The 26,977-nt window shown below is 43.6% G+C and overlaps 1 protein-coding gene across 1 annotated transcript in view; it reads left to right on the top strand.

Annotated features, from left to right (window-relative positions):
* Positions 1-2,554: 2,554 nt before the first annotated feature.
* GRIN2D (glutamate ionotropic receptor NMDA type subunit 2D) overlaps positions 2,555-26,977 on the top strand; it is a 56,773-nt gene continuing 32,350 nt past the window's right edge. The window contains exon 1 of the mRNA XM_060692799.2: positions 2,555-2,644. The gene's annotated coding sequence lies outside the window, so the exon portion shown is untranslated. The remainder of the gene's footprint in view (positions 2,645-26,977) is intronic.

The following is a 26,977-nucleotide window of genomic DNA, read 5'->3' as shown; positions in this document are numbered from 1 at the left end:
CGTTTTTCTCTAGTTGGGGTGCTGCGGCCCACGTGCGCGCGGCCACTAGGTGGCTGCAGAGAGACCTGGCCCGCTGGGAAGCTTTGCTGCCATCTCCTGGTTAGAGGGAGAATTGCAGCTCAGGTAAGTGAACCAAAGTCCTAAAGCGCAGAGGAAGGGGAAGGGGAAGCAGGCGGATTCCTCGCGCCATCCCTGGGCTTTACAGCCGTGGGTCTTGCCCATTCCTGCTTTTCCAAGCCTTCGATCCCTTGAACGGGTCAAGGAACAGGCGCCGAAAGGCAGGCAGAGGTAGGGAGGCAGGTGCTGGCGGGGCTCTAAGCCGGCATGTGCTTCTTCGCTCGGGAACGGCAGCGCTCAGCCACAAACCTTGCGTGAGGCTCAAGCTGGGAGAAATCCGGGAAAGACCTTTGCAGGAGATGAAGGCGAACGGCCGCCTGGCAGCGTTAACTCAACGACGCGCTCCGGATTAGGCTAACGGCATGATTCTTAATAAAACTGCTTTTCGGGTGACCGGTTGGGTGCTTTCTTTCTTGCCCTTTTACAGCCCATCCCAGTCTTGGAGTCTACATACACACGCATCCGAGCACTGCTTCCCCGCTTCTCCTAAATCGGATCCTTCGGTTGCGCCCTGACCCTCAAAAATGGGTTAAGCGGTCTCGTTTTTTGTGTTATTTGAAACTCTTCCCAAACGCCACCCTCGGGGGTCAATCTACACCTCCAGATGGAAGCGGCGTAGCGCCCTCTGTAGTTTTCTCTGAATAACTACCGCCCCTTAAAAAAAAAAAAAAACTCCGCTTGGTCTCCCATCCGTCCCCCTGACAACGAGCCTCTCGGCCTTTTGGCTACAAGGCGGAAATGACAAAGGCAAAAGAGAGCAACTGCCGTGTGCGCTACCCTGACTTTTGGGACAGGATATTTTATGCACTCTCACACCTATTTTTTTAAAAGTCCTCTCCCGTGCGTTGCAAAAACACCCGAGGGATCTTCCTGGCGTAAGCGATGGCGGCCAAGGAGAGCCGGCAGGATCCACCCCACCCCACCTTACCCCATCTTCTCTGCAACCCGGTTGCTGCTCTGCTTATTTCCGAGCCCTATTAAAACACGGGACGGCTCCATCTACACAGATCTCCATGATTCTCGTATGCAACGGAAAGTGTTGGGGTGTGTTCCTTCGCTCCATTCTCTCCCTCGTGGGTGAGTTTGGAAAGGGGCGGTGGACTTTTGAAGCCAATGGAGCCGGGGAGGGTGGGGGTCAATTTTCACCTTCCCCCCCTCCCTCTGCGGTGAATTTGCTTTTTGGTCTCTCTTCTCTGATGGTGGAGAGAGAGATCCTGTCTCCCCGTGGGAGCGCAATCTCACCCTCCGAGCTAGAGCGGGTGGGCTGTCGCTTTTCTTTCAGCTCGGCGGCGGCGGCGGCCTCTGAGACCTGCCCAGAGACCCAGGACGCCGGACCCAGCTTCTGCCGGTTGCCGGTGCCAGGTGGCGTGTGCGCGTGCACGGTCGAGCTTCCCTTCTCCGGCTCGGGGAGCCGAGGGATCGGGTCGGATCCCTGCTTCTCTCCTCCTCTCCCCCCCCCCATTCCCTCCCCGCCTTCCAGCGCCCAGGACTGCGGCGCTGGGCTCCTTCGGCTGCGCCGGCTTCGCAACCTGCTTCTGCCGCGCTGGTGGTGAGGCTCAGGGATGGGTGTTGAATGCTAATGACCCTCCCCGGTGCTTGCGCGCGCGCGCGCCTGCCCGCCTGCCTGCCTTTGCCTTGCAAGATCGGGGGGAAAGGACAGGCGACGTGGTCTGGTCTGCATTAAAGGAATAAAAATATATCAAGCCTTTACCCCCCCCCCCCCAAACGGGCCCGCCCCCTCCTCTCCTCCACCTTTTCCCCGTGCGCTTCTCTCCTTCCGTCTCCTCGCACCCCTCTTTTTTTTATTTTTATTTTATTTTTATTTTTGCACCGCCGCGTGTCTTTATAGAAAGGTGACCCGGGAAAAGAGGGTGGCTGGGGGGAGGTGGAGGAGAAGAAGAAGAATAAAAGGGAGGGGTGGTCTAAGAGACAAATAAATAAATAAAGGAAAGGAAACTCAAAGCTGTGAGCGATGCAGAGATTTCTACGCTGGAGGCCCCGGGAAAGGCAGCTTGGAAGCGGGGGTGGGGAGCCGAAGGCAGCGGGGCTTCCCCCCTTTATTTATTTATTTTAGCCCCTCCTCGCCGGGCCCGCTTCGGCGCCAGGTTCTGCTTTAACTTTGGGATGCAACATGTGTAGCGCGGAAGCCTGCAACAACCTTGAACGGAGACAGATGGGGGTTGGGGGGGTGGGAGAGAAAAGCAAGGGGGGGGCGCCTGAGCGGTGAATAAAGATCGGAAAGAAATTTTTGGAAGGGAAGGAGAGGGGAAGATGCTGCTGTTGGTTCCGCGGCTGGTTGGATTTAGCGCTTGTTTGATTTCCCGCAGGAGGGAAAGAAATGGGGGTGGGGGGGTGGGGGGGAGACGCTAGGAAAAAATAATATTTCATTTTTTTAAAAAAAAAAACCAAAATCAAGAAAGAAAAATACAGACCATCTCTTTCTCTGTGTATCTCCAGAGGCGGAGAACATTTTGCTCCTCTCTTCAGTTTCCTGGTTTATCCTTTTCTCAGGAGTTGTCATGAAAAGGTAAGCCGGATTTAATTATTTAATTCATTGCCCCCCCCCCACCTTCTTCTTCTTTTATGTATTGAATTTGTACCTTCCCGCAGCAAATGTCCCGGTCTGTGGAAGAGTCGCAGCACTGAGGTTTATTACTTGGGGGTGGGGGGTGAGTGGGCTTCTGCTCCATTGCTTGCCTCTTTTGGGGGCATTTTTTTTCTTATTGTGGGGCCAGAGAAAGGGGGGGAACCCTTGATGGAAAATGAAGGAGACCCTCCCTCCCTTGGGGAAAAAAAACAGCATTTCTCCCTTCACCCTGATGTCACAATTTTGTCCTCTGCCTTTTCTGTGGGACGTGTCCCCAGCCTGAGGTTTGAGTTCAGACTTCCGAAAGCACATTATTGCCTCTTCTTACCTGCCCCCCCACCACCGGGGCTTGGTTTGCAGGGGGGAAAAAAGAATGGGTGATGGCCCCTCTCTTAGTTTCCCCCCTCCCTTTCTGATATTCATGTGTGTGAGAGAGAGAGCGCGTACCTTCACTCCTGGTTTGTTTGTGGCATTGATCATCCAGACTGCAAGAATATGAAATGCCAAAAAAAAAAAAAAAGGTGTTTTTTTTTTAACCTCATTACTGTATGCTGAATTAATCCAGACCGGTCTGGAACTGCAAAAGAATCAGAAACATGTACACTATAGAGACTTGACTGCAGCCTCTGCCTTTTTCTTAGCAGAGAAGAGAATCTGTATTGGTTGAAAAGGGGGGAAAATGCAGCTTAAATGAAGGGCATCTGTTCTCTTTTCCCCTTTAGAAGAGAGAAAGAGAGGGGGGGAGGGGGTAAATGCCCGTTTGATTTCACCCCAAAGAGTTCCTTTTCTCATGTGGTGTGGAATGGCCTCCAGGCAGGGAGGGCAGGGGGTAGCCAGTAGGAAGTGGGCAGGTTTAAAATTGGGAATGATCCCCTGGGCCCTTTGGGAGTGGGAACCAGTGGGAGGGTGCCTTGAGTCCTAGAAAAAGGAGAGATGTGCCTAATGGTTACGGGGCTTGGGCTGAGCCCGGAAAAGAAAGGGTAGTAAGGAAGAGATGTCTAATGAAAGTAGTGGGAGAGTAGTAGTAGTGGTTGAAGTAGCATCCGATTCAGGCATCTTTAGCTCTCTGTGTGGGGCTTTATGATTAAAGTAACAGGGCATCCTCCCCACTGCAAGATCTGTCCATAAAAGGAAGGGCGACTGGGGAATGGGAGAGTTATAGCTCAAGGGGTGGGTATTGCTGGGTTTTGTCCAGCTTCCAAGACACGCACAGTCACAAACACGCATGCACACACACACACAACATGCATATAGCAGGGCCTTAGATAGCTGAGAATGCCATTTGATGCTGGGATTGGAGGCACAAAAGAAGACGGGACCCTTTTAGGTCTGTTGGAGGAATTTGGGGTGAGGGCCCCCCGCCAAGCCAAAGGATGCCTGGATGAGAAGCTGGCTAAGGTGAGCTGGTGGAGCTGGGCTGGGGCGACTCTATCCATCCCCAAATGTGGAGGAACCACACCTCTCTTCCAGACCTTAGGGTCTGGAATGGAGAGAGAAGTCCCAAGCCTGCCCAAAGGAAAACCAGGTATCTTGAAGATGTGTGGAGGGCTTAGGAGCTTTCCTTTTCCACCTCTTTAGGCAGCAGACTGGCTCCTAAAAACACAACTCTTCCCCACATGAGGGGGGGGGAGGTGGAATGCATGATTAGGTTGATTGAAGGTTTGTCTAAATCGGCCTCTTAATAAGGGGGTTGACAGGTAGGATGGGAATTAAGGGAGAGGGTTTTCGTGAACAGAATGGAAAGGCTCAGAGGCTGAGCTGCAGAGTGATTTATCTCTTGGTCATTAGAAAAAAAAAACTCATTGCTGGCACTTCAAAGCAAAAGGGGCTAAGGGACAATGGAAAGCTGCCCGGGTTTCATTTCTCTCCCCTACCCCCACCCCCAGAAAGATAAACATGTAGAAAGTTGAGGTAGAGTGGGAAAAAATCCAGGGCACTCCGTTGGTTCAAGCTACCTGTTCCCCCAAATGATTGCATTGGCTGGTCCCCCGTTTCTCAGCTCATGTCCTACAGAAGTTTGGGTTCCCCAACTTCTTGGTTGGAAATCCATAGCTGACTTCCCCACCAATCCAGCTCCATTCACTGGAGCCAGGACCTATTCGTCAAGAAAGGCAGACAGTGACCAGTCTCTTGGCCAACTCTCTCTTTAGCCTGGGGGTGGGGGGCTAGTTTAAGCTCGCTGGTCTCCAGAGGACAGAAGGGTGATTGGAGATGGCAGCGTTGCTCTTTGGCCTGCCTGGCCAGTGGATTTGCTTCTCTTGGGGGGAGTGGGGGGGGGCAGGGGAAGAGGCTCAGTCATTGTGAGTTGGTGCCAGGATGCAGTGGAATTCTTGCAGATGTTTCCAGGGCTTTCCCAGATTTGGGCTCAGATTCCTTTTGTGATGCCCTCCTAGCTCTTGGCTTTAGAAGACACCTGGGAAAAGTGTTTGGGTGAAATTGGAGATTAAAAGTGAGACCGTGTGTTTTACAAAAGGCTCTCACAACCATTCAAATGTTAGGCCCCCTTTTCCATAAGTTGGGTGGCCTCCAACTCTTTTGGAACTCTTGACACTCAGCCAAGGGCGGGGAGGGGGAAGCAAAGCATGGAGAATTAAAAGATGGAGGAAAGGAACAAAGATGGAGTTAGGCAGGAAACAACGGAGATGGTGATGAGGTTGGATATCACAGGTCAGGTGCCATTCCTTGAAGAACAAAAAAGCAGCAGGGAGCTGAACCAAAGAGAGGGGGAAAGCTGACATTGCAAAGGTGTTGTTGGTGTTTGACAAATGACAATAAGCTGTTTATCTTGGCTGGCATGTTTACATTTGCCTTACTGAGGATGCTCTATCATCTATTTTGTTGCTACCAGACGTTTTTCCTACACAGAGCCTATGAGCAACCTGTGGAACCTGTTGTCACAGGATTCTGTCAGTGGGACATTAAGCTGGTCTTTAAAAAATGAGAGAGAGAGAGAGAGACTGTGTTTGAGGGGATGATGGAGGGTGGGATCAGCCAAGAAGCTTAGGTAGCGGAGGCAAGCCATCTGTTAAATTGCGAGTGTGAGGGAGAAGATAAAATCATGCCATAATTACCACTGTGATTTCCTCTGGAAACTGTTTTCAGGATGTGTGTGTGGGAATCCCTGAGGAGATGCTGTCTTATGTAGAAGGATGTGTGAATTTTTTCTATTCTCACCACTCTTTCAGCCTCGTTCCTTTTGAGGGTGGGTATCTGGATAAGGCCCAGTGGCATCACATCCGTGTTGGGTGCATGGTACGTCTTTTGTGCAACCTCACCAGCAGTCAGTGGCTGTGAGTCACCCATGTGTTTCTGCCCCTTTTTCTCCTAGGACTGGAAATGGAGCCCCCACCCCTGCCCCCAGTGGCCCCCATTGCAATGGGGGCTGAAGCCATGTTTCTCTTGTTGAGTTCTGGAGACTAGGCTCAGATGGATCGTTGGTCTGGGCCAGGCTAATGGTGACTATGACTTCTGAGTAATTCCATGTCTGTGAATATTTGCATTTGGGACTCCAATATTTGCATTTGGAAGTCCCTGAGAACAAATATTTGTGAGTTTTCATACATGGAGGCTGGCAATCCACCTGTGATGTTGCTCACGTCTTTGTGAAACAGGTGTGTCCTTGAGGCAATTCCATGTGCGTCTCTGTTAATGTGTTGGTGATCTTGGCTTCTACAACAGGGACACTGTTGACTATGTCTCCTTACCATTGGCTGAACCAAAGTATGCTTGTGGCTATGCGTTTAACTTGGGCCTGAATTACTCCTTGGGTGTAGGCCTGTGTCTTGCATATGGTTTGTTCCCTTCCTCTAACTGTTTGTATCTGTGGGCTACTGACTATTGCTCTCCGATTATCTGCTTCAGTGATTGAACCCCTTCTTCACTGTATGTGATTTTTCTAGTATAAGTGTTCCCAGCATTAGGAGCTGTCTCAATTCAAGCTGGGTATCTTGTTTATATGCAGTTGTTTCTCCTACTACAATGTGTATCAAGGTAGGATATTTCCTGATCCTCTGTGTAATCATGCAAAGATTGGCTATAGATTTAGCTTAAGCCCTCTTCCCCCATACATTGTACCCCTCTTAGTCAATTTATGGGTCTCCAGATGTCAGATTTCAAAATCTAGCTGACCAGCCCATCTGAAAGGGCTGAGGAACACTTAGCAGTCTTCAGCAGTTTCCCTTGTATAACACAGTGTGAGTAATCTAGTCAGAGGGCACCTTTCTTGATATAGTATCCACCTGAAATACTAAAGGATGATTTTGCTGGATGTGAGTGACCAGAACTGCAACTGAACAGAACTGAAGAACTTCATGTGGAAGGACCTGAATGAAGGAAGATGGCAGCTTCTGTTGGTGCTGCTGATTTTTACGCTGAATAATTTTCTTTCCCGCCAGAGAAAGAGGTCACAGTGAGATTGCCCCATGCTCCCAATGTACAACTGCCAGCTCTTTCCCTGTGATTTGTGGTGTTTTTCCCACTGGTTGTTACTTTCCTACCTTAAGAGAAGATGTTGACTAGGGTGGAAGTGTCCTAGTAACACATCTAATTTTGTGTAGTTAATAAGGGATTCCAACGTATCCAGCTTACTGGGTTACATTAATGCATACAAGCTTTGATGTTCTTATGGCCATGCTAAAACAGTATAAGAGTTTCTCTGCACCCAGCAGGTATGGAATAAAGAAACTAAACAGAAACAAATATAGTTACTGCCAACTCTGTGGTTCTCCCAAATATACCCTACAAGGGAACCCATTTGTATAGGTAATCTCTCTTTCCTTAAACCCCCCCATTAACTTTATTTACTAATGTCCTTATTTCTCTATTGAGTACTATATTTTAATGTTAGTTTTCATTAACTATATTTCTGAAGAACAAAGTATTACTATTTTGATTAGTAACATGTATATACTTACGATTCATGTGTGTTGAGTGGAAAATATGCATAAATATTATTTGCCACTCTGCCCAGTCAATCGACATTGTGAAAAATATGCATAAAAGAACAACCTCTGAACTAAAGGTTTGTACATTGTCTAGTCAATGTGCAAAGTCTTCAGGTTGACTGGGGATTAACAGGATTTTTCATTTATTGGTAGGGAGGCATATTTGCCCCACTTAGAAAACAGGCACTGCTGTCGGTTAAGTGTGAATAGTCCATATTTTCTAACCTCCCTTTATGTATATTGACGGGCTGGTATACCCAGTTCTGTTTGTACAATTAAGTTGTTATTTACAGTGTTTGGGGATTGTGCACAGTGGCTAGAATTTATCACGTACATTTTCCCCCGTTTTAACCACATATTTGGAAGATAGATGCTTTGTCAGTGGAGTTCTGATTTATATCTACATATTTTTCCCCACGGTCACTAGAGAATTTTAGAGGCATGATTTCTGACTGTTCCTGCTTGGAAAAGCTGTACTTTCTTTAGCCTGACCTATACTGTATTCTTGTATCCGTCCTGCAGAACCAATATGGAATTTATATCGGGACTTTAGGATGCTATCCCGGGCTCTCAAGTGTTCTGTGTGTAACCTTGTAAGAAGATGTGGTTATCCACGCTATGTGCACTGACATAACAATGCCTGTGTTGTGTTTCTGTAGCCTTTCAGCCTATAGCTACTCATATTTTGGTCTTTATAGAAGGATGCACACACCCGCGCAGGCGAGTTTAAATATTTGTACTCCCCTTCATTGTACGAACAGTTCATAAATGCCGTCACAATGCCTTATTTCTTGCTTACTGCACTTATACAAAAACCCAGCCGCATCTAAGTCCGACTCGTCCCCTGCATCTTCTGTGCAAATGAACATTGCAAACTGCCGTTGGAGGGATTCGGGATGCAGGAATGAGAGCGAGACACATTGAAGCTCAGCACATCTGCAGGGCATGAGGTGGCCGAAGGCTGCTCAGCGAAAACTGTGTTGGCATGTGCATGTTACAACCGTTCTGAAACCCAGACTCTGCTATAAATCCTGGTTTATGAGACAGTGCCCTCTTTCTTTCTACCTGCTTGGCACGGTGATGCTGAATCTTCCTTCAGTTGGACCTATAGACCTCTTGGTGGCCCTCCCTCCTTTGATTCTTCTCACCCTGAACCACTTTTCTGGTGTGCACGCAGTCTCTGTGTCCCCCCCACACCTTCTCTCATTTATCTCTCAGTGCCATCAACCCCCAACCTGTTCCTCCAAGCATAAACCTGGAATGATTGCCGATCCACCCTCTTCTTCCAGATGTTCCCGTTACCAAAACAAGCCACTAATGGACACTTATGGAAAGGTCTCCCCCCCACACACACATAAGGGAAGAGCAGAAAGGCAGCGGCAGGGAATGCAGTCAAAATTACTCGGTGTCCGAGTGAAAGTGGCCACATGGGGTCTGGGTTCCAGGAAACGGGCAGAGATCAAAACAGCTGGAAAAGGGCCTTGCTGAGAGGAGAGATGAAAGCAGCGATTTGGGTGGGTGGGATCTTATTTTACCTCTGCATGGAGGCCAGTGCGAGAAGATTGAAGCAACCGAGAGCAGCAAAGTTGGCAGATGATTTGAGGACTGCTAGTTTCAGCTTGATCTAGCCTCACCCAGAATTCAACTCCTGCACGCTTCTCTAGAGCATATGCACAGCTCCATCCACTCTCAATTCTGAGCAACTGCAGCATGCACCCCATCTAGAATTGGGGGACAAGGAATTGTGGGTTGGGAGAATCTCTTTCCAAAGCAAATCCAAGAAGGCTTTTATTTTTGGTTTTGATGAGAGGGAGCTGTGCTGAAATCTCATTTTATTTCTGTCGTTCCTGCCCCAACTTCTAGCAGCTTCATCTCGCAGGTTAGTGAAGTCTACAGAAATGCACCTTACAGATGCCAATCACTATGTCCATCTTCCAGAGTCAGGACTAAATAATGTGGCTAAAAGGTAGGAAAACAAGGGACTTCCATACTTGCGAACAAAATTTTAAAAGTAGGGAGGAGGGGGAGATGGAAAAAGCAGAGATATGGATGTAGCAAACCAAAATAATGAGGCATCAGCAGAGATTCTGTGCTCAAAAGTCTGGAGAGTGTGAGCATGTATATGCTTGTAAATTAATTACCAGCAGTGGAGAGTCTGGGAGTGTCACTTGATGGGATTAAGGGTTTGTGGAAGGTGTGAAATTGAGGCACAAAACTCTGGACCCCTCATCTCTCCTCCAGCCCTGGGAACCCAACAATTGGTTCCCCTTGGGTAGTATCCACTCCCCTTTTAATTCTTTCCCTTTGCAGGCTGTCTGAGTCTTCCACCTTCCCTCCCCAAACCTGCAATGATCCGGGGGATTTTATTCCTTCAAGCTTTGGCAGGTGGAAATGAAACCTGCCGGCTTTGATTAAACCTCTCCGAAGCTTGTATGCCTCATCCAGGCAGTGTGACTGAAAAAGAAGCCAAGTCTGACGATCCTAGGCTGACCTCCCCCCATCCCCTTCAACCCTGAAATGTTAAAGGGCAGACCTCCAGGCTAGATAGGTGGTAATTTAGGAAAACAGGGGACTAAGTTGAAATGGCTAAATTGAAATCTCTAAATTCAGAGAAAAGACAATTATCCACATTTATTGGACTGGAAACCCTTTGTAGACTTTTTGTGTGAAAAATGAATTTCTGATGCATGGTTTCAATCATCAGATAGAAGAGACTTTAGAAAGGAGAGAGTTAAGTTGTAACCATAGAGTAAGAGGTAAATTTATAATTGTACTTATAATTGCTGTAAAAGAAGCTCGGAAGCTACTTCTTTGTAGCTGCTTTCTTTTCTATTTTCCTTTTCCTTTCCTTTTCCCCCCTTTCCTTTCTTGCACTTCTAACTTTCTCTTTGACATCTGTATCTTTCTTTTCCTTTTCTCACTTTATATTAGTTTATATCTTTATTTTTTTTAAAAAAACTTCAATAAATCAATAAAATTATATGTAAAAAAGTGAATAGGAGATAATATAAAATTATCAATAATGATGAAGAAAGCAGATAGAGTATTTGTCAAAATAGCTGGCCAGAGATGCAAAGAAGCAACAGGAAACCTCTTCTGTATTCAACATAGAATGAACAGATGATGTTTTCTGCCCTCATATATGAGAGCAATACAGTTAGGAGGTTTAAAAAGAGATTTTTAAACCTTCCATAGAAGGGATGTCTGTCAGTAATTATAAAGCCGGGTGGGTGAAATGGAGATCCCATGTTCAGAAATGGTGTATCTCTGAATATAATGTATTGTGTAGGACAAACAGAAGACATTGATGGAAAAACATCTGGTTCAGTATCTTGGATCCTAAACTTAATGGACCTTTGATTTGAGCCAGTAAATGCTACAGTCCCTCTCTGGCTCAGACATTCACAGAGTTTTGGAGGGGGATCAAAAGAACTTCTAATCATCCCAATGGAGTACAAGACTTATAATCTGGTACTGAGTTTACCCACATTCTGGGTTCATCAATACACTGGATCATAATAACTAATCCAGAGATGCCTTTGAGCATGAGGTTCTCAGCTGTCAGGAAATTGGATGCACGCAGACATGCATCCGCCTAACTAAGGTTAAAATTAATTAGTTTGTTTGCTTGATTGATTATATGCCATCCAGGGGGTGTCGACTCCTAGCAATCAGATAGATAGATTTTCTTCATGACAGTCTGTCCCAAACCCGGTTCTTCAGGTCCTCCAATAGTGCACCCATTGCTTTTCTAATGAGTTCATCCATCTTGCTGATGGTCATCCTCTTCTTTTTCCTTCTACCTTTCTCAGTAATAGCTCCCTTCTAGTTACATAATGTGTCCAAAATAGGATAACTTGAATTTGATAATTTTTGCCTTGAGTGACAACTCTGGGTTGATTTGTTCAATGATCCATTTTTTATTTTTTTGCATTCTCAGAAATCTTCCCCAATACCAATGTTCAAAAATATCAATACTCTTTCCATACTAACAGAGTTTAGCACACCGTATTTCAATTGATCTTGTGTGAACAGATCAACCCAGATTCCCACAACCTTAGCCCAAAAGAGAGTTTTGGAGTTCAAGTGGGGCTATGTCTTTGCCATCTAATACTCATAAGCGGATCATGTTCAGCCTGAGTTCCGATGTCCTATATGTCATTAGAGCAACAATGTTTAATGCACTTCAGGCCTGACCCACAGATTCTTATGCTTTTCTAGCCTTGCTTCTCAACTTCATTTGGGATTTTTTTCAACCCAACATAAGGAACCAAGTTCTCAAGTTACGACCACAACTGAGCCCAAAATTTATGCTGCTAAATGAAACATTTGTTAAGTGAGTTTGTCCCACGTTACGACTTTCCTTGCCACATTGTTACGTGGATCACCACAGTTAAATCAGTAACACTGTTGTTAAGCAATTCTGGTTTCCCCATTGACTTTGCTTATGAGAAGGTCACAAAAGGTGATCACATGACCCCAGGACACTGCAACCGTCATAAATGTGAATCAGTTTCAAGCATCCGAATGTAAATCATGTGGCTATGGGAATACTGCAATGGTCATAAGTATGAAAAATAGTCATAAGTCACTTTTTTCAGTGCTGTTGTAACTTTGAATGATCACTAAATGAACTGTTGGACATTGAGGATTACCTGTACTAAGAAAAGCGTTTTGGTCTCTCTGCTTTGGTTGCAAGGACTGTGGAATAAGTGCTATTGCAGATGGAGACAGGTCCCTTCTGGTTTTCTTAACTTATCTCTGGTAGCCTCAGCCTTTCTGATTCTGCCAGTGAAATATACAGTCTGTCCTTCCAGTGTATAATATATTTCAGTAATATAATATAACCCTTGGCTTGGAAAGGGACATAAGACCATCTGGTGCTCACTCCAGGAATTCTGATTAATGCATCGAAAGCATCCAGACATGTGGCTGTCTAGCCCAGTGTTTTTCTCAAACTTGGCAATTTTAAGATCTGTGGATTTCAACTCCTATACTGGCTGGGGAATTCTGGGAGTTGTAGTTCACCTATCTTAAAATTGCTAAGTTTGAAAAATGCTGGGATATCTTTATTGAAGACATCAAATGAAAAGAAGTCCATCTTCCTCTTTGGGGTGTTGGATCATAACCCAACTACAGGTAGTCCTCACCTTTATCTTGTCAGTTTTGTCCCATTTTATGACCTTTCTTGGCTACAGTTGTTAAATGAATCACTGTTGTTGTTAAATCAGTAACATGGTTGTTAAGTGAATCTAGCTTCCCTATTGACTTTGCTTGTCAGGAGGTCGCAAAAAGTGATCACACGATACTGGGACTCCGCAATCATCATAAATATGAGTCCGCTGCCAAGCATCTGAATTTTCATCATGTCACCATGAGGATGCTGCAACGGTCATAAGTCACTTTTTTCAGTGCCGTTGTAACTTAGAACTGCCACTAAATGAACTGTTGTAAGTCTGAGGACTACCTGTACTCTTACTATTGGGAAGTTTGTTTTTTTTTCCCCTAACATCCATCTGGAATTGATCTTCCTGTGTTTTCAATCCTTTATTCTGTATTCATCATTGCAGGGCGAGGGAGAATTGAGATGGATGAGTGGGGAATAACTCAGAAAATGAGTGGAATTTCTGTACTGTACATGTTGCAATTCAATTCCTGGTCTGAAACAGAAATCAGAAAGAGTCCGTAGTATTTTTCAGGCTCACAAATTTTATTAAAAGGCATAAACTCAATGGAGGCTCACAAAAGCTTTTGCCCTTTAATAATATCTGTTAGTCTGAATATGTGCCGCAGACTCCTGATTTTTGACTATCACAAACTCACACAACCTTCATCCTACACGATCTAAACCAGGATTATTTTTTTGTTTAAAAAAAGGATAATTCAGAATGCTCAGACCAGTTATTTTAGATGAATGACACTGACCTTTTGAATTCCACCTTCTTTTTCCTTCAAGTGATGAAGTGCCTCCTTTTATAACCCTTAGTATTTTGGCAGCGTTTATGCTCCTTGCTGCAGTGTTAACTAACAGCATATTAGTTTTGCCAAACATAACGAAGCCACAGTTGTATCCTGCACCCTAGCAAGAAGGATCTGCAGAAACCCACCTGAAGAACTCCTAGGTTTGCAGACACCCCCTTGGGAGGCACATGCCCTAATGAGACACCCCTCCCAATAATGGCTGTTCTCCATATGAGAAACAGTTGCAGGTTGGGCCAAGTCAAATTGCTGCACCCCAAGTGACCCTCCTCTTTTAATCCCAGATGAGTGCCATCGGCCTGGCCTGGGTGTAAGGCAGAGAGAGACCTTGCACCCAGACGGGTGGCATTCATCTAGCCATGTCTTACACCTTGAGACCGTGTTCGTTTTTGCGTCCTTCCAACTGAGACACGTGCAGAAATACAAAGCAAGGAAAGGGACAAAAACACAGCACGACTCGGGGCCCGAGGGGAGGAAGAGAAAAGGCAGGGAAAAAAATCAATATCTCCAGTAGGAAGTAAAGAGAGAAGGGTGGGGGGAGAAGGAAAGAGAGAAAGAAAGCTCTTGAGAGATGTGGGGGGGGGGGGAAGAGGCAGGGGTGAGGGAAGTGGGAAGCAGAGATTGAGAGTAATGGAGCAAGAATCGGGAAGATCTCTTGAAGAATTGAGAAATCCATGCAAACATGTGATACAGACATTAGCAATTCCAGCTTCCCTTTCATTTTTGATGGAACTTCTCTAAGCAGGCTAAATCCAGATCGAAAGTGAATTCTTTTTCAGAATTTTTAACCGGTTCTTCCTCAGAGGTTGCCAGTTGAGGGCACATGTTTTTCCCCTTGATTTCACAGAGATTTGGAGGGGTAGGATTAACGGCGTGGCAGACCAGTCAGAGGCTCCCCAAGGAACCCTGGTCTTCTTCAGCCTCCTTCTCCAAGCTGTCTGACACTATCACAGTCCTTCATCTCACACATTTAAGAAGTTCAAGGAGACTTGGAATATTTTGTAGCATGATGAAGAGTTACCCCTTCCTGTTTATCTGTGTAATATCTCCCTCCCTCTCCCTCTCTCCCCCTCTCTCCCTCTCTCCCCCTCTCTCCCTGTCTCTCTCCCTCTCCCTCCCTTTCCTCATCTCTCTGTCTCTTCCCACCCCTCTCTTTCTCTCTCAGATTATAATTCCCATTTTACAAAGAGGGCATGATGGAGTTGTAAAAAAGCAACTTTCTTGAGGCTCTAGACAATTATATCAGAATTTTATTTTATTTCATTCTTCCATTTTTTGAGGCCACCCATCTATTCAAGGTGAACAAAATAAAAATCAGGGTTTCCATGCAACCTTGGCATTTTTGAGAGAGGCAGACTTCCCTAAATTTCCCAGGTAGCTCTCTGAATTCTGGATGTTGAAATCCACCCCTCTCAAAGTTGACAAGGTTGAGAAACATTGCATTAAACCAAAGATAAATCAAATAGCTGAGGCATAGTAAAACTACAAATCTCATAAACCCATATCAGAGGCCCCATTTTGACTTCAATCCCTGGCAAAGAGCTTGGTCTTCACGGCCTTGCAAAAGACCAACAATAAGAGCTGTTTGTATTGCGAAGGATGGGAAGATGTTCCATAGGGCAGGTGCCATAATGGAGAAGAAATTGACTCCCCAGCTACTGGGCACTGTACTCTCACTCCCTCCTGGATGCAAGTTGCCCCCTTCACCAGCCTTGCTGCAAGGGACTCTTAGTAACGCTGGCAGAGAAGGAGGTGCAGCCAAGGGTAGGAAACATTCCAATTGCCACCAGCTCTTGGTTACATGCCATTTGGAGGTGGGCAAGCAGCAAAACCAGTCTATCCTTTGTCTTAACACATTAAAATGCATACAAAAGAACTTCCAGACCTCTCTCCCCACCTCTCCTCCCAGGATATCCTGACTTTCTATTATTATCCCTCTTTATTGTGAGTCTTGTTCCCCTCCACCATCACCACTGCTATTCAGGATGGCCTCTGGACACAAAAATGAGGATTCCTTTCCTCCCACCCCCAGTGATGGAGTGACAGAAGCAGGAAAGGCGGCATGGAGGCAGCTTGGGGATATTGGTCTCTGCTCACACATGGCCCTGATGAGCTGGGCAGAGTGCTGTTTTTTTGATTGCGCTCCCAGGAATAGAAACACTTCTATGATTGCAGAAATTGCTTCCTCCTCTGCGAAGAGGCACAAGAGATGGATGCTTAACCACTTCTCCATTTGGGATTGCACTTGTAGACCCATCTCTGCAGATAGCTCTCATTCTCTTGTATCGATGAAGGAGATCAAGGAACCTCAGATTGCTCTGTGTTCCATCTGAGGTTGACAATTTAGGGAATTTATGCAATGCTGTCAAAACAGCAGGGACTGTTTCTCCACCCCCAGCCCCCCAATGTTGGTGTTGTCCATGGTGCATCTTCACACTTTTAATTTGAAGGAAGAGCTTGGTTTACTTCTAAAAATCTAAACATAACCAGTACATTTGAGGGGAGAGATGGCTCACACAAGCACACACACTTCGCCTGTGGTGAGAGAAGACAACCTTTCCTGAAGTCACTTGTAATGATGGGTTTGACAAAGACGTGTAGAGTCTTGACACAACCTTCTATGTATTTCCCAGCAGATTGCACCAGCAAGGTGCTGTCTGTATATGTGGGTGTGGGCTTGGACATTGTCATGGATGTTGTGTACATATGTGACATACATGTCTGTCTATAGCGTGCCTTTTACTGAATATCGTGTGATGTTGATAAATAGAATTCTGAATTGCAGTCTTGGCACATGGAAATGTACGGAATTCACTTGAGTGCACCTATACTGTCACCCATCCAAACGAGAGCTGGTAGGATGTTGAGACTTGCAAATTTGTTTCCCAGGGCTATCAGTATTTTTCCCTTGAATTGTCATCTTTTGTTTACATTATTTAGAAAGCATTAATATATTTATTTGTTTTCATGTTTCATTCCAGAATGTGATTTATTATCTTTCTACTTTTTAAGAATTTGGTTTCTGGTGGTTTTGTCTGTGTGTGTGTGTGTGTGTGTGTGTGTGTGTGTGTGTGTGTGTTTGTGAGTGTGGGTATACTAACACATAGTTAAAGTACTGGTCTAAATGACAGGCAAAACACACCTGAGAAGAAGACCTCCTTCGTAAGAACTTCTTTAGCTTGAATTAAATGTTTCATGTTTGCAGAGTCATCTTATTTTACATCATTCTCGGTAGAACACAAGTGATGAATAGCCTCTTAATTGTTGCTGAAAGACTATTTCAGGGGTCCCCAACTTCCGGTCTGTGGATTGGCATGCAAGACCGCACAAACAAGCGAAACCCCATCCCTGGGATGTAGACAGCATACAAAACCATGCCCCCTCTGGTCTATGGAAAAACCTCTCTCCACAGAACTGGTCACTGGTGCCCAAAAGGTTGGGGGCCACTGGCCTATTTGATTTGCACCATTGTCACTTCCCAATCCTGTAAAGAGAGAAGCCTTTAATTGAAGAATGCATAACCCTTCTTCAGAAGCTATAATCCTAATAGTGAGGGAACCAAAAGGAAAAAAAAGACCCCAAATTTAAATATAATGTAATTAAAAGAAAGACATTATTTTACCCATACATTTAATGATTTTATCTTATGTAGCACATTGATGGCTACGTTTGGGGAGAGGGAGATTCAAGGATTTGAGAGAAGCGAAGAGTTACAGGCAAATACTAGGCAAACCCCCACTTCTTACAAGCACTGATGATGATACTAGTTTGGGTAATGAAACGTCTTCAAGAAAACAACCAAGCTCAGAGATCACCAGGGACTCCTCATTTCAACCCTGAGTTGCAAATATTCTCCTTTATTGAGACAAATTCTGTGTTTGCATTCCGAAACACTCCAAAGCATCTTTTTAGAACCAAATCCAAAGATCAGCGTAGCTTTAGTAATTGCTGGATAATATAGCATTGATCTTAAATCTGTGATTCCACCTGGCTGTAGCAGGTGAACAAGTGGGATGTGGGGATCGACTGGTATGCTAGTCTGGGTCCTGACTTCTCTGAATCATTTCCATTTAAGCTGCTGCTGTAAGTACTAAGAACTATTACTTGTTTTCTTCTTCCTCTTCCTCACCTTTTTAAATTTCTGCCATTCATTAATAGGATATCCTTACAGTACTTGTAAGTTGTCTGAAGCACTTTAGGGGTATGGCTATTAAAACTAATAACATATTCAGTGTTGCTTTTGATTTCAGTTCTGTTGATGCAGTAGCATTGCCTGGTCAGCATTAACAAGCTGTAGCTTGTACATGTAACCCATCTCAAAATGGCAGCCCTTTCTTGAGTACCCATTTGCAATTGCTCATACAGATTAACCATAAAATTCCACATATCATCATCATCATCTTAGCCACGAAGGCCTCTTCCATATGTTTCCAACCAGTATGGTCCTGACTTTTCTTTTGCCAATTGGGCCCACAATACTTGCTGATGTTGTCACTCCATCTTGTTTTCATCTCTTTCATGGATGCTTTTTATGGCTGCCTTGGTCCACCTGCCGTCAGTTCTTCTTGCTATGTGACGGGCCCATTTCCATTTCCATTCTTTTACTCTCTTGATGATATTATATAGCAGTGATGGCTAATCATTTTGCTGTCGCGTGCCAAAAGCGGGTGGGGGGGTGCAGGGGGGCGCGCACGCACGTGCCCACACCCATAATTCAAAGTGCCCCGCCCTGCGCTTTCGTGCATGACCCTCTGTGCGCCCACCACTTTTGGCATGCGATGGCACCGTGGGCCCAGTAGACCCGTTTTTTACCCTCCTCAGGCTCCAGAGGCTTTCTTGCAGCCTGGGGAGAGTTAAAACGGCCTTCCCCACCCACATAGAGGCCCTCTGGAGGCTGGAAACAGCCCGTTTCTCGATTTCCGGTGGGCCCGGAAGGCCTGAAAATTAGCTGGCCGGTGTGCGCAAGTGCACTGGAGCTGAGCTAAGGCAATGCTCGCGTGCCCACAGATATGGCTCCACGTGCCACCTGTGGCACGCGTGCCATAGGTTCGCCATCACGGCTATATAGTATACAATATCATCAAGAGAGTAAAAAATTGAAATGGGCCAATCACGTAGCAAAAACTGATGGCGGGTGGACCAAGGCAGCCATAAAAATTAAAGATAAAATTAAAGATAAATTAAAGATAAAATTCCACATATATTTTGAACAACAAACCACAAATTTCCTATTTAGGATGGACCCCATATGAAGCCTTTATCACACAAATTGTTTTTTATCTATATTTTTATACACCCAGCATCATCATTCTTCTTTCCTTCCTTCCTTCCATCCATCCATCCATCCATCCATCCAATAATTTATTTATTAATTGCATGCCTTGCCTTTCCACTTCGATTCGTATTTAAGCCATTAGCCAAACGCATCGATCCAAAAAGTTAAACACATATTAATTTGTATGAAAATTAATACAATCACCACACAGAAGTGAGTTAAGAATTACAGGTCTGGCAGAAGAGATGTGTTCAGAGGCCAAAAGCAATTTCCAAGGTTGTTGATAGCAGGAGCGTCTTCAAAAGAGCTTCTCCTGATTGCAACAGCTACATTCGTAGATCATTAAGGGAAGAGGCTTGTTTTGATATTCAGACTGTAAATGGTGCAGGTCTTTAAAGGTTAGAACCAATGCCTCAGATTGTGGCTGGCTGGTGAGCAGTTGGAAAACCAGTGCCAGTCTTTTAGTACAGGTACCAAATCCTTCAGAATTTTGTAGTAGTCAGCAACAGCCATCAAATCCGCCCAGTTCAATTTCTCTTCTGTGCTTTTTCTAATTCATTTCTCCCTCTCCTCCAAATCTTTTCTGGACAAAAGAGTTTCATGTTGTCTTGGTAATGGTATTTCTCTGGAAAAAAAAACCCCTCCCAATTTAGCTACGGTTTAAACCACCACAATTGGGATTACACAAAAGAGCAGAATGAGATGAGGAAATAAACCTTAGTATCTCCTCTGCTCCCTTTGGCCAAGCTTTTATACTTTTTCAGCTTCAGTTGATTAGTTGCATTCCGGTTTATTTTAAAGCTCTCTCGTTTCTATTTTGGTTCAGAGGGTAATTATTAACTCTTTTGGGCAGAATTTTATAACTTTGTAAAATATAATCTTTTGTGTGTGTGTCGCCTGGAGCTGTTATTTGGAGTCAAGGTATAAATTTCCTAGAGACAAGGTATACATTTCCCAAGGAGCAATATTAATACTGGAGTAGAAATATCCGATTAGCTGTTGCAGGACTCGCTATCTTCTCTCCAAGAAAGCCAAGCTACCTTTTGCCCACGCATTTATAATGGCACCAGGCCATTGTGTATGTGTGGGCAAAGGATGGCTTTCATTTCTTAGAGAGGAAGCTTTTCTGTTTCTATAACACTCAGAATGGCTCGGTGGCATTCAAAAGGATCACAGACATAAAACACAACAATAAAGAGCAAAAACAAGTAGGAAATTCCTGCTTAAGGCTCAGAGTGACGGAGTGGCTGGAAGAGGCAAATCTGTACCCAGCTGCAGTACAGGTAGTCCTCGACTTACAACCATAATTGAGCCCCAAGTTTCTATTACCAAGTGAAACGTTTGTTAATTGAGTTTTGCCCCATTTTACAACATTGCTACAGTTGTAGCAATTGAATAGCTGTAGTTGTTAAATCAGTAACACAGTTGTTAAGTGAATCTGGCTTCCCTGTTGATTTTGCTTGTCAGAAGGTCGCAAAAGGTGATCACATGACCCCAGGACGGTGCAACCATCATAAATATGAGTTGGTTGCCAAGCATCTGAATTTTGATCATCTGACCATGGGGATGCGGGATAAGTGTAAAAATTGGTCATAAGTAACTTTTTTCAGTGCCGTTATAACTTCCAACAGTTACTAAATGAACTGTTGTAAGTCGAGGATTACCTCTATTTAGGAGGATGCATGTTTGCAGATTTGCGTGACTGAGTTGCAGTGGGCATGATATGCTAGGCATGTCTCCATACACCTGGTCTTTTCTGGCAAGGGAGGAAAGTTATAGACCAGGTACCTGTGGTTTGGACTTCTCTCTAACTACCACTTCTCTGTCCCTTTGTCTGGCATGGGTTCCTCCTACCTGGATTTCCTCCATCACTGAGCAAGCTGTCCTGGTACCAGTCCAGTCCCTAGCTGCTGGTATCACCATTTCCCAAGCACATCCGAACCTGAAGGAGTGGAGAATGATGAACCCACTCTGTGCCAGGGAGGTGGGTAATATTTACTTGGCAGCAAACACCTGTTAGGAATCAGCTCAACATTTCTGGTGGGTTCAGCAGCAGCTAAAAACCCTTGTGAGACATTTTGCCTTGGGGAATGAATTGATCTGCGCCAGTGTTTTTCAACCTTGGCATCTTGAATATGTGTGGGTTTCAACTCCCAGAACTCTCTGGGAATTCTGGGAATTGAAGTCCACACATCTTCAAGTTGCCAAGGTTGAGAAATACTGATCAAGTCTCAGAATTGCATTGAAGAGAAAGGGATATTCCAGAACAGAGTTCTTCATTAGTAAGGAAGAAGTCAAACTCCATTCACAGTCTGCATGTCAACAGTCTCCACATCATTAGGTTGTTGCTACACCCTTCTTTATGGCAAGTCCTATCTGAATTCTGAGAATGCAGTCTTTGCAACGAGAAAGTCCACGTGAATTCCCCACGGGCCAAGAAGCATTGCAATATTTGACGACGGAAAATGCTCCATCACAACAAGGAAGGAGGCTGAGAATTAAGATCCCAGACTGATGAAGATTGTACCTTCACCCAATTATATTTATCTTTCAACACAGATGTCTTCTGATCCGAATCCTTAGAGCTGTCACTTCTTCATGCTGGAAAGGAGTTGCCATACCAAACACAATTTGTTATTGTCGTCCTCACACTCCCACAAATGATCTAAGCTGCTCTGTTCACTGCCTGTCATTTAGTATGCGAGTTCAAACATTCTCTTAAAAACAGATTAATGTGTGTTATGGTTACATCCCTAACGAAGGATCATCCAGTTCCACATGACTGGTGATCTGAGTATTGATTTGAGAAGAGGATTAACAGGTACAACCAGAAACCAATTAAGGAAGGCTTGACAGATTCAGACTGGAACGGAAAAACTGTAAAGGTAGTCAAACGATAAAGAGAAAGCAACCTAAGCAAGAACCAGAGCTAGAGGCTCTTGCACAGAGTCAGGGTGATAAGAAAGAAAAAGACCTTGTTACACATTGCTATGAAGCTGTGTGGGTTTAGGTCCCAAAGCAGGGCTCTTGTGCCTATAGCAGTGTTTCTCAACCTTCGCAACTTCAAGATGTGCGGAGTGCTGACTGGGGAATTCTGGGAGTTGAAGTCCAGATATCTTCAAGTTGCTAAGGTTGAGAAACACTGGCCTCTAGCATTGCAGGAGACAACCGACAGGTCAAGTGTGCTGGGCACCTCCAGATGTGAATCGAGATCTTCTGCTGTGGGTGAAATCTGCATGGTTAACCTTTTCCATCTGTAGCCAAATCAAGAGATTTGGCCATCATCTGATGCAATTTTGCCCATTTTACTGCAGGGAGATATCAGTTAGCATGGTTGCCATCAGTGGGGTTTTATCTTGTTGGGGTTTTTTTCCCCTACCACGACCAATTGAATGTGCCAAGTGGCACTGGACCAGGAGCAAGAAACTGGCGCTCACACTGCGGACTGCATCACAATAATACAGTCAGCCAGAGGGCCAGAGCTCATTTGCATATTAGAGCAGCCCTGAATTAACATACTTGGCATAGGATTTTCCTGAATGTGGCAGGTGGTAGCCATATTATTATACATTATAATCCCCGTAGCACTTGGTATGTGTAAAGGATTTTTACAATATCTGTCAGTTCTTGAATTCTCATTGCAACTTTATGGACAAGGGAGCCAAAATAATTTTTGCTCATGAGATGAGATACCTTCTTCTTTTATCAGATATTTCATGTGGAAATGATGGGCAGTCTTGATCATTCACCTCCTTAGGGGAAAAAAAAAACAAAAAGAAAGAATAAAGCATCATATCATTAAATCATATTCTTTCTTTTTGTTTTTTTTTCCCTAAGGAGGTGAATGATCAGGAAGACAGATAGATACTCTTGATCATTCACCTCCTTAGAGAAAAAACACCCAAAAATTTATACATATATATATATATATATATATATATAACATATATATAACATATATATATATATATATATAACACATATATATATATATATATATTTGTTTTCTGAGGTTTTCGCGGGTGTTTGTATGTAGGTCTGGTTATTCGGGTTTTCTCCCGTGTAAAATTGGAAGTGTCTTGGCGACGTTTTGACGAAGTCGAAATTTTTACGCGGGAGAAAACCCGAATAACCAAAGACCTACAGATATATATATAATGTGTGTATACACACATACATACACATATACAAACATACATATATACACACACACACACACACATATATATACACATACACATGTAGATATATACATATACATATATATAATATGTTGCTCTAATTATTATCAAAATAGAGTTGAAACGTAGATTTTGTGAATGCAGATTCATCTATGTAGCAATGGATTTGTTTCCAAAACAGGATAAAAAAAGATACTGTTATGCAGAATAGAATAGAATAGAATAGAATAGAATAGAATAGAATAGAATAGAATAGAATAGAATAGAATAGAATAGAATAGAATAGAATAACAGAATTGGAAGGGACCTTGGAGGTCTTCTAGTCCAACCCCTTGCTTAGGCAGGAAACCCTACACCACTTCAGACAAATGGTTATCTAATCTCTTCTTTAAATTTCCAGTGTTGGAGCATTTACAACTTCTGGAGGCAAGTTGTTCCATTGATTAATTGTTTTAATTGTCAGGCAATTTTGTTTTTGTTTATAATATAATAAGCAAAAGTTCTGTATTTTACCTTCATGATCATTTGAAAAAACTCTTTCTGAAACATATTTTATATTAGTTGTGGTTAGAAGATTCCAGATATCTGAATAATGCACAAATACAGGTAGTCCTTGACTACAACCACAATTGAGCCCAAATCTTCTGTTGCTGAATGAGACATTTCTTCCCACAGTTGTTAAGCGAATTACTGCAGTTGTTAAGTTAGTAACATGGTTGTTAAGTGAATCTGACTTTCCCATTGATTTTGCTTGTCAGAAGGCCACAAAAGGGGATCACATGACCCAGTGATATTGCAACAGTTATAAATATAAATCAATTGTCAAGCATCGCAATTCTGATCGTATGACCATCCAACAGTTGTAAATGTAAAAAATGGTCATAATGGTCACAAAATGAACTGCCGTACGTCGAGGATAACTGTATATTAAATGACTGGTTTCATCATTAAAGGAATATAAAGCATCGCAAGAAAAAAATCGCAGGTTCTAATAAACTAATAAACTCACACGCAACAGGATGCATGTTTTCCCCAATGCTGATTTTTTTTTCTTCATTTGGGGGGGAAAGAAATAAACTACTGTTTTATTTTGAGAGTTGTTTTTGGAGATTTTTGTATTCTTAGGAGCATCCTAAAAATACTTCATGTAATTTATGAAGCAGACTTGGAAGTTGCTTCTCCAATGTCTATAAAGTGGTTGTGCTAATGATCAATTGGCTTTGGCAGATTGCTTTGAGGCAAATTAAAGATTCAGAGTAACTACAAGTTAAACCATTCTGTTAAAATTCTCTTTCTCTCCTTCCCTCCCTCCCTCCCTCTCTCACACACAGAGAAAATTTATTCAGTTTTTACTGGATGCCTGTCTGGAGGGGGGGGGTGCCTTTGTGGTATGTGTTTGTGTCCTGTGTACAATCTAATTTACTTTTGATGAATGTGGGTGAAATGTCAGGAGGAAAGGAAATAAGCAACAGCTTAAGGTTACTGATATGTCAGAACAATTCTTTGTGACGAGCTATGTGGTTAAATGGCCACATAGATGTTATGTTATGTTATGTTTATTAGATTTCTATACCACCCTTCTCCCAAAGGACTCAGGGCGGTGTACAGCCATATTAAAACACATATAAATATACAAAATTTAAAACAATTTAAAATTGAATATATAAAAATTTGGTCCATAGATTAAAACACACATACACCCATTCTAAAATTCGTATTAAGCCAGGCCGGCTTGTTGGAACAAGAGGGTCTTCAAGGGGTGGCGAAAGGTACACAGGTCAGGGATGAGATGAATCTCAAGGGGCAGCTCATTCCAGAGGGCTGGTGCCCTCCCAGAGAAGGCTCTCCCCCTGGGTGTCACCAGTTGGCATTATCTGGCCGACCGCACCCTGAGGAGCCCCTCTCTGTGGAAGCGTATTGGCCAGTGGGAGGCTGTTGCTGGCAGCAGGCGGTCTCGTATATACCCCGGTCCTAAGCCATGGAGCGCTTTAAAGGTGGTGACCAACACCTTGAATCGCACTCGCAACTATCGCAGATAGTCTGTTTCAGAGTGAAAGTGGTAATAAAAATTAGTAAAGGCAACATAAGATCCTCTGTAATGTTTTACCTTGTGATAAGAATTTCTCTTGTGAAGAAGAGGCTTTTGAGGTACACACAGAGACAGAGACAGGTGGTTAATTATAGCTTTTAAACTGCCCAGCTGCCACTACTCTTAACATACCAAGGGACTCTCTTGGCTGTGTAGCACCTGGATGGTAAGGACTGAGTATCTATAGATAACTCAAGGGGTTAAGGATATGTGTGTGTTTAACCTGTGCCTCTAATTTGCAGGATTCTGGTGACCTTTTTCCCCTTAGCTAGGAGGAAAACAATCTCAGTTAGGCACTTGCAATTTGTAGGGTAAATTTGCAACAAAAGGGTAAATTCTCACTCCCGTCTTAGGACATCAGGGAGTTTAAGGATTGGTTGACACATATGTCTCTCTCTCTCTCTGTGTGTGTATTGTACACACGTAGATACATGCAACAAAATCTTCCTGCCTCATTTCTTAGTAAATCAGTAGCTCCCACTAGTAATTCAAGAATTTGGATGGTAAAGTATCATAAAAAAAATACCACAATGGTTAGAAATGATTTCTGCATAGTTTATATATTAGAGATAAACTTTATGAACAGCAGGATTATACACTGCAAATTTTCCTAGATTGTGTTGCCAAATAAATGGGAACTTCATCTTTGAATGCTTCTTGTCTCATATATTTAAAAAACTTTTCTCTGGAGGACAAAAAGTAGAGTCCCCTCTCATTTCCCCCACTCCACCCCCATAACCACCTTGTGAAGTAGGTCAGGTTAAAACCGAGTGACCCAACATCAGCCACATGAGATCCATGATCAAATTTGGTTGAGTGTTGGGTAGGAACAATAGTAGGAACACAATGTTGAAATTCAGAGTATGTTTGAAATTCAGAGATGTGGCTCTTGTTTGTGGCGTTTGGCCCTCTGATTCTGAAGTAGCATTTCATAATGTCTGAGCATCCATTTTTATGCAGTGAAAGAGATTATATTATATACAGGTAGTCCTCGACTTAACAACCATTTGTTTAGCGAATGTTCAAGGTTACAATGGGACTGAAAAAAGAGAGCCTAATGGTCTCACACTGTGATAACCATCACAGCATCCCTATGTGATCAAAATTTGGATGCCTATATTCACAATGGTTGCAGCATTCCAGGGACATGTTATAGCTATTTGCAACCTTCCCAAGCAAAGACAATGGAGGAAACCAGATTCACTTAGCAGCCACACGATTCAGTTAATAACCATGGTAAAGAAAAGTTCATAAAATTGGGCGTGACTCACTTAACTTCCATCTTGCATAGCAATGGAAATTCTGGTCCCAATTATGGTGATAAGTCAAGAACTACATGTACTTAACCAGAGTTAAGTGGTTATCAGTCCTATCTCATTTTAATCAACTCCATTGATCTATACTCAGTCCATGTTACGGTTAGCTTGATTTTCTTTAATTGGCCTAATCTTATCCACTGCTTAGTAGTATAAATGTAGCAAAAGACTGACAACTGACATTCAGGCTCTGAATTAGGTTCAATAGATTTGGGTGAACTGCTCAGTTTTAGTTGGAAATAATGGGATTGCAATCATATACAGGTGGTCCTCAATTTACAACCATTCGTTTAATGATTGTTCATAGTTACAATGGCACTTACAACTGTTTTACACATGACCACTGCAGTATCCCCATGGTCATTTAATCAAAATTTGGATGCTTGGCAATTGGCATGTATTTATGATGGGTGCAGTGACCCGGAATAATGTGATTCACTTTTGTGACCTTCTGACAAGCAAAGTCAATGGGAAAGCCAGATTCACTTAA

This window comes from Pantherophis guttatus, chromosome 4, assembly GCF_059756535.1.
Source record: "Pantherophis guttatus breed Tessera chromosome 4, ASM5975653v1, whole genome shotgun sequence".
Taxonomy (NCBI): domain Eukaryota; kingdom Metazoa; phylum Chordata; class Lepidosauria; order Squamata; family Colubridae; genus Pantherophis; species Pantherophis guttatus.
Note: the sequence above shows the minus strand (reverse complement) of the source record. Positions and strands in the feature narration are given on the sequence as shown.